General features: G+C 53.9%; 1 pseudogene; it reads left to right on the forward strand.

Annotated features, from left to right (window-relative positions):
• The first annotated feature begins 2,765 nt into the window (after positions 1-2,765).
• On the forward strand, positions 2,766-4,380 carry LOC144101033 (uncharacterized; annotated as a pseudogene).
• Positions 4,381-6,019: the final 1,639 nt, after the last annotated feature.

The raw sequence follows: 6,019 nt of genomic DNA on the forward strand, positions 1-6,019 counted from the left end.
GAAGCGCACCAAAGACGTCTCCCCACTCAACCCGCCTCAATCCCAGGACCTGCAACCAGGCGCGGGCGCCAAGGAGCCGGCTCAACGCGGGCCAAACCACCGTGGACCCACCCCCAAGGTGACAGATGGGAAACAGGGGCCACCTCCACCCACTCAAGGACGAGAGGGTGCCACAAGCAAGCCATCCAACCTAGGGGACCAGCGGTCATGGGCAACCAGAGTGCAGCACGGGCCACAGGTAAGCGGTACGGGCAGGGTAGCCCCCTCTCTCACCCCCCACCCCCACCCAAAACGCCATCCAAAACGCCAGAGCAGCTTGAAATCGCGGCCCTACGCGAACAAGTCGAACTCATAACCCGTAAATTGGCATTAAGCGAACAATGCCTAATGAAATCCGATGCACCTCCTCCTTCTCAGACGACTCAGGAAATGGAGAGCACCCCCTTTGAGCAGGCGGCTCCACGACCAGATGAGGGCAAAATCGAAGCGAGGTTGAGCGCCGCCATGGAAGTCCAGATCACGGCACGCTTTAGCGCCCTAGAGGCGCACTTTACAGCTGCATTTCAAACCTTATTAGGCAGGATCCCGAGCCTCATAGTAGCTCAGATGCCGAAACCACTCAGCAAGGCTCGCAAGTCGGCCTCTGTTAAGCGCCTCTCAAGCACGAGCGCGAGCAGCAAAATTGCCAGAATACAAACCCCCTCTGAGGATGAGGACTTGACTACAGAGAATGAAGCCCCACACATGGCAGTGGTCCGTGGGGCAGGCCCCATCGTCTCCCCTCTCCTCCAGGGTGATATGCAAAATATAAGTGAACACAATGGCGGGCGACAATAGCAAACGCCGGTACTCGCACAAAAATTCGACCTCAACCACAATTCTTCAGTGGAACTGTCGAGGTTTCCGCGCACGCACTAAGCGGGCCGCCTTCCGACTGCACTTAACAACGCTCTCAGAACTGCCCGCAGTGGTAGCCCTCCAGGAGCCCGGAGAGAATGTCACACTGACCAGTTATACGGTCTATCAGCGGGACGCGCGGACCACACTCTGCGTGAACAAAAACTTAACGGCTACCGCTGTCGATCTGGAATGTAACGCAGACTATTCGTACGTTATGGTGACCCTCCTTCCGCTTAGGAAACAGGATCCCTCACTACACGTACTCAACATATAAAGTTCACCCAAACTCCCCAATGTAACATACACTGAAATATTTAGCAAAGCCCTCAAGGTGGCAGGAAAGGAACCCCTCATCATAGTTGGGGATTTCAACGCCCCCAGTCCTCTCTGGGGCTACCGTAGAGGAGAAACGCGGACGAAAGCTGGCGGAGCTTATGTCCACGTTGGGCCTAACCCTCCACACGGATGCTGCCCACCCCACCAGAATAGGTAACTCCGTAGCACGGGACACATGTCCGGATCTTACCTTTACCAAAAACATACAATATGCGGATTGGCACAACGCCGAGGAAACCCTCGGTAGCGACCACTGCATCCTCCTTACAACACTCCGCACGAAACCTCTCACACGCTCACACCGAAAAGCTACACTCCCAGACTGGACTCGTTTTCGCTCGGAGTACACTAACCTTGAACCGATAGCCCAACAGGGCTATGAATCTTGGTCTCAACAGTTGGTGGCCCAGCTTCGTAAGGCTGAACAACAGGTTCAACTCTCAGAGGCAACGCCGGCGGTGGACAACCACCTCCTGCACCTCTGGGAGGCCCGGCATAGCCTCATCCGCCGATGGCGCCGGCAGAAGCACAACCGCCAACTCAAAATTCTTATAGCGGCACTCACCCCGGAGACAGCCGAGTATGCGGCCCAACTCGCTGATTCAAACTGGGTGGACCGTTGTAATACTGCGGCTCGACAAATGTCGAATCGCAGCACATGGCGCCTCTTCCGCGCCTTGATCGATCCGACTCAAACACGCAACGAAACCCAAAAACACCTACAGAGAGCTATTCACGCTTTCGACAGGGACACTACCAAATTGGCTACAGCTCTCAGAGTTAAATATCTCTGTAGCATCCAGGACTCCCGCGGGTCGGCATACTCATATGCAGGCTCTGAGAATGAGGAGCTGGACAGACCGTTCCAGCTCCATGACCTAAAAGCGGCCCTGGCAAAAATGAAGCGCGGCACGGCACCCGGACGGGATAGAGTGACGGTTAAGCTCCTTGCTAACCTCCCTGACCGGGCATACCTGTGCCTTCTTCAGTACTTTAACACAATATGGGAAGAGGGTACAACCGTCCCAATGGACTGGAAAACTGCACTGGTCACTTTCATTCCGAAACCCGGAAAAGCCATAAATATTGAGAATCTCCGGCCTATTTCACTGACTTCTTGTGTGGGGAAGTTGATGGAAACTATGGTCAGAGATAGACTTTCAACAAATCTGGAATCGAAACACTTCTTTGCGGACACCATGTACGGATTCCGCCCACACCGATCCGCGCAGGATGTCCTGCTCCAACTACACAAGGAAGTCTTGGATCCAGTCGAACAGCCCATTGACGACAAGGTGGTCCTCGCCTTTGACCTCAAGGGGGCGTTTGACAACGTGACTCACGACATCATCCTCACACATTTGTCACAGACGAATTGTGGCCACAACACGTTTAGGTACATTCAACAATTTCTCACTGATCGGCAAACCTATATACGTATCCAGGACCAGGAGCATGGCCCGTACCCCCTGGGTACAAGAGGAACCCCGCAAAGAGCAGTCCTTCCTCCCCTCCTCTTTAATCTCGCCATGGCTCACCTCCCTCCTCTGCTTAATGATGTCCCAGGCATCAGGCATTCCTTGTATGCTGACGACATCACGCTCTGGGCAACACATGCGTCGTTGGGACAGATCGAGGCCAACCTGCAACAAGCGGCGACTATCGTGGACGGATACGCTCGCCGATGTGGCCTGGAATGCTCCCCGACCAAATCAGAATTCGTGCACTTTCGGCCCAACCCGAAGTGCACTACCAAAATTTACCTCACCCTTGCTAGCGGCCCCATCCCTGAACAAGATAAGGTCAGAGTGTTGGGACTCTTTATCAATCGCAACCGCAAGATTGATACAACCCTGCAGAAACTCCGCAAGATTGGAGACCAGGTGGGCCGCATGGTCCGCCTGGTATCTAACAAACGGGGGGGATTACGATGCAAAGACGCCCTGAGGCTGGCCAATGCATTCGTAACCAGCCGGATACTGTATTCGGCACCCTATCTCCACTTGCGGAAATGCGACCAGAACGCCATAGAGGTGATCCTTCGCAAAACCTATAGGCGCGCCCTCCCCATAACGACGTCCAATCAACGGCTCATCGACCTTGGGATGACCAACACCTTTGGGGAGCTACGCGAGGCGCACTTAAACAACCAATACTTGCGGTTGAACAAATCGTCAGCAGGCAGAAGCCTCCTACACCGCCTGCACATTGCCTACACAGCACAAGCAGAGGAAAGGGCCAATGTTCTAGAGGACTGGCGCCGCGCGCTACAGGTCCAACCTCTGCCACAAAACATGACAAAGGGGACTCACGAGGGCGTCGAATCGCGCGCGCGACGGCCCTTAACGACCGCTACGGCTCTCGCTACGGAGTCTTCTACACGGATGCTGCTGGTCCACACCACGGGGGATGGTGTACGGCCGCAGTAATCTATCAAAACACGCACGTTCAGGGACTCACTTTCCGTGCCCCAAACATTACACATGCGGAAGAGGTCGCCATAGCACTCGCCGCTGCAGAACCGGACTCCCGGGTTATCATCACCGACTCCCGGGGAGCCTGTCGGAATCTAAAACAAGGCCGCATCTCTCGACGCGCCGCCAAAATTTTACACAGATGCGAGTACCGGGATCGCCCGGAGACACGTGCCATCATCTGGACCCCAGCACATGCGGGACTAGAGGTGAACGAGGCGGCAGACGCCTCAGCCCGCGCGCTCAACCACCGGGCATCGCCTCGACTCTTGCCGCCTGAGGTATAGGAACCTAACCCGGCTATTACCTTCACAGAGGTCGTTCAATTATACCAAACCCAGCATAGGCGCTTTCAACCCCCTGCGAAAGGGCTAACGAAAATCGAGGAGCGTTGGCTCATTCGCTTATATACCAACACAGTACTGTGCCCGGCAGTGCTGCCACATTTTAATCCGGCTTTTAACGGGGAGTGCCCGCACTGTGGATGCGCGTTCTCGGACGTGTACCACATGGTGTGGGCATGCCCCTCTAACCCCGCTTACCCCCTTTCCCTTCACCCACCCGAGAGAGCTGGGAGGCTGCCCTGCTCGGCTGCTCTACCTTAGAGAGCCAGAGAGCTCTCGTGGCTAGGGCTCGAGCTGCTGCGGAAGCCACAGGTGTCCCGGACTAGGGATCCCTCCTAGAATTTGTAAGGGGCTGGCCCTTAAGGCCAGGCCTCACTCTCTCCTGTAAATAGTCTTAAATAAATGTTTTCCACCACCACCACCACATTTGATCTCCCGCTGGCAAGTCTGCAACAATGACCACAAGGCACTTTTAAGTGCTTTGGAACTCCTACAGGACGGCCCCGTGCCCCTGGAGCATGTACATACTTGTACCCTGGAGGGACGCGACTAAGGGTGTGCGCGCGACCAAAGCATTCTTAATGTTTTTACCAGACACGAGTTTGGTAGACATTCTTCGACTATTATGTGTATGTGTGTGTTTGTGAATGCGTAAGTGTGTTTGGTTTCATCATTAACCCTTTATTTTTTTCTCTTTTCCTCTCTTTTTAACCACCTTCTGCTCTTATCTTCTCTACTTTCACCCTCACCTGGAGTAGCATGCCACGTCGACAACCAGTCAGACATCTCATGTTCCATTACAGTCCCACCTCTTCCTCCTCCTCCTCCTCGTATCTATGAATCCTTCAGGAGCGGTCAACGAAGGTGACGAACTTCTACACCCGATTTCCTCCCTCGACCTCATTGAGGAGGGCAGCCATGAGACGACCCATCCGTTGGACTGCGTGATCAGGATGTTGTGCCCTACATGCAGTGTCTCAGGCTGCGGCCGGGAGGCTCCGCCCCATTGCGTTTCGCCCCACCGATGCCCAGCCGATGCCCACCGATGCCCACCGATGCCCAGCGCAGCTGCGAGGAGTGTAGGGAGTCGGTTTAGTGGACCCTGGCTTAGTATAATGTGATCCTGCTTCGCGTCGTGAGCCACTAGGGGATCGACCCGGAAGTAAAATAATAGCGTGCATGCTGAACACGTTTGGCTGTACACGGTGGGACGTCCAACGTGCTGATATCGCTTGATTGTTAACTGTGGGCTTCATAAGGTTGAAGAGTTCCCGTTTAAACGTTTGGGCTTGCTTGAGGTTTTTGTGATTTTTAGCTTCAGTGCCATTAAGCTGTGCTTCTGATAATAATAGTTGATAGGAATAACTTGTCACGTACCCTTTTCTCTAAATTTCGTAGCGATTTACACACCCCATCGTTTTCTTTGCTCTAGTTAAGAAGTGCGCTATGATTGAAGAAGAGGTCTTCCTGCGCTTTTATCTTGCTAATGCAGTTTTCGCGCTGTGCTAGTAATGGTTTTTGTCAATTTGTTTGAAATCTAAATGCTCATGCCTTCACGAATATTTAAGACTTATGGCAGAATTCAAGAAACCGCAAGGGAATGTCGTGCACGACAAACGCAGACGGCATAGGCAGTAGGATTTGCCTGCTCAGCATATACACTTAGAGTACGCCATACTTCTCCCTTGTGCAGTATTCCCCCCGTTTAGCGCAGCCCTCGGCGTCAGGATCGGCGTCCCGTTCACGCACGAACTCCGTCACCTCATTTTCTTCTACAGTGGGCGGCGTGCGACTGTGCGTGGCACGTTCCCTTGGCACAACTCGGAAGGTTCTGTGCCCCCGTCTCCCCAAGATTTTATGCGAAATGCTGCTATTGCCTCAGATATGCGGCCAAACGGGTTCGCAATTTATCCTCGCATCCCGCACATCTAATACTTCGTGCTCCTATATTAGGGCTCCAGGCTT

This window comes from Amblyomma americanum, chromosome 1, assembly GCF_052857255.1.
Source record: "Amblyomma americanum isolate KBUSLIRL-KWMA chromosome 1, ASM5285725v1, whole genome shotgun sequence".
Taxonomy (NCBI): domain Eukaryota; kingdom Metazoa; phylum Arthropoda; class Arachnida; order Ixodida; family Ixodidae; genus Amblyomma; species Amblyomma americanum.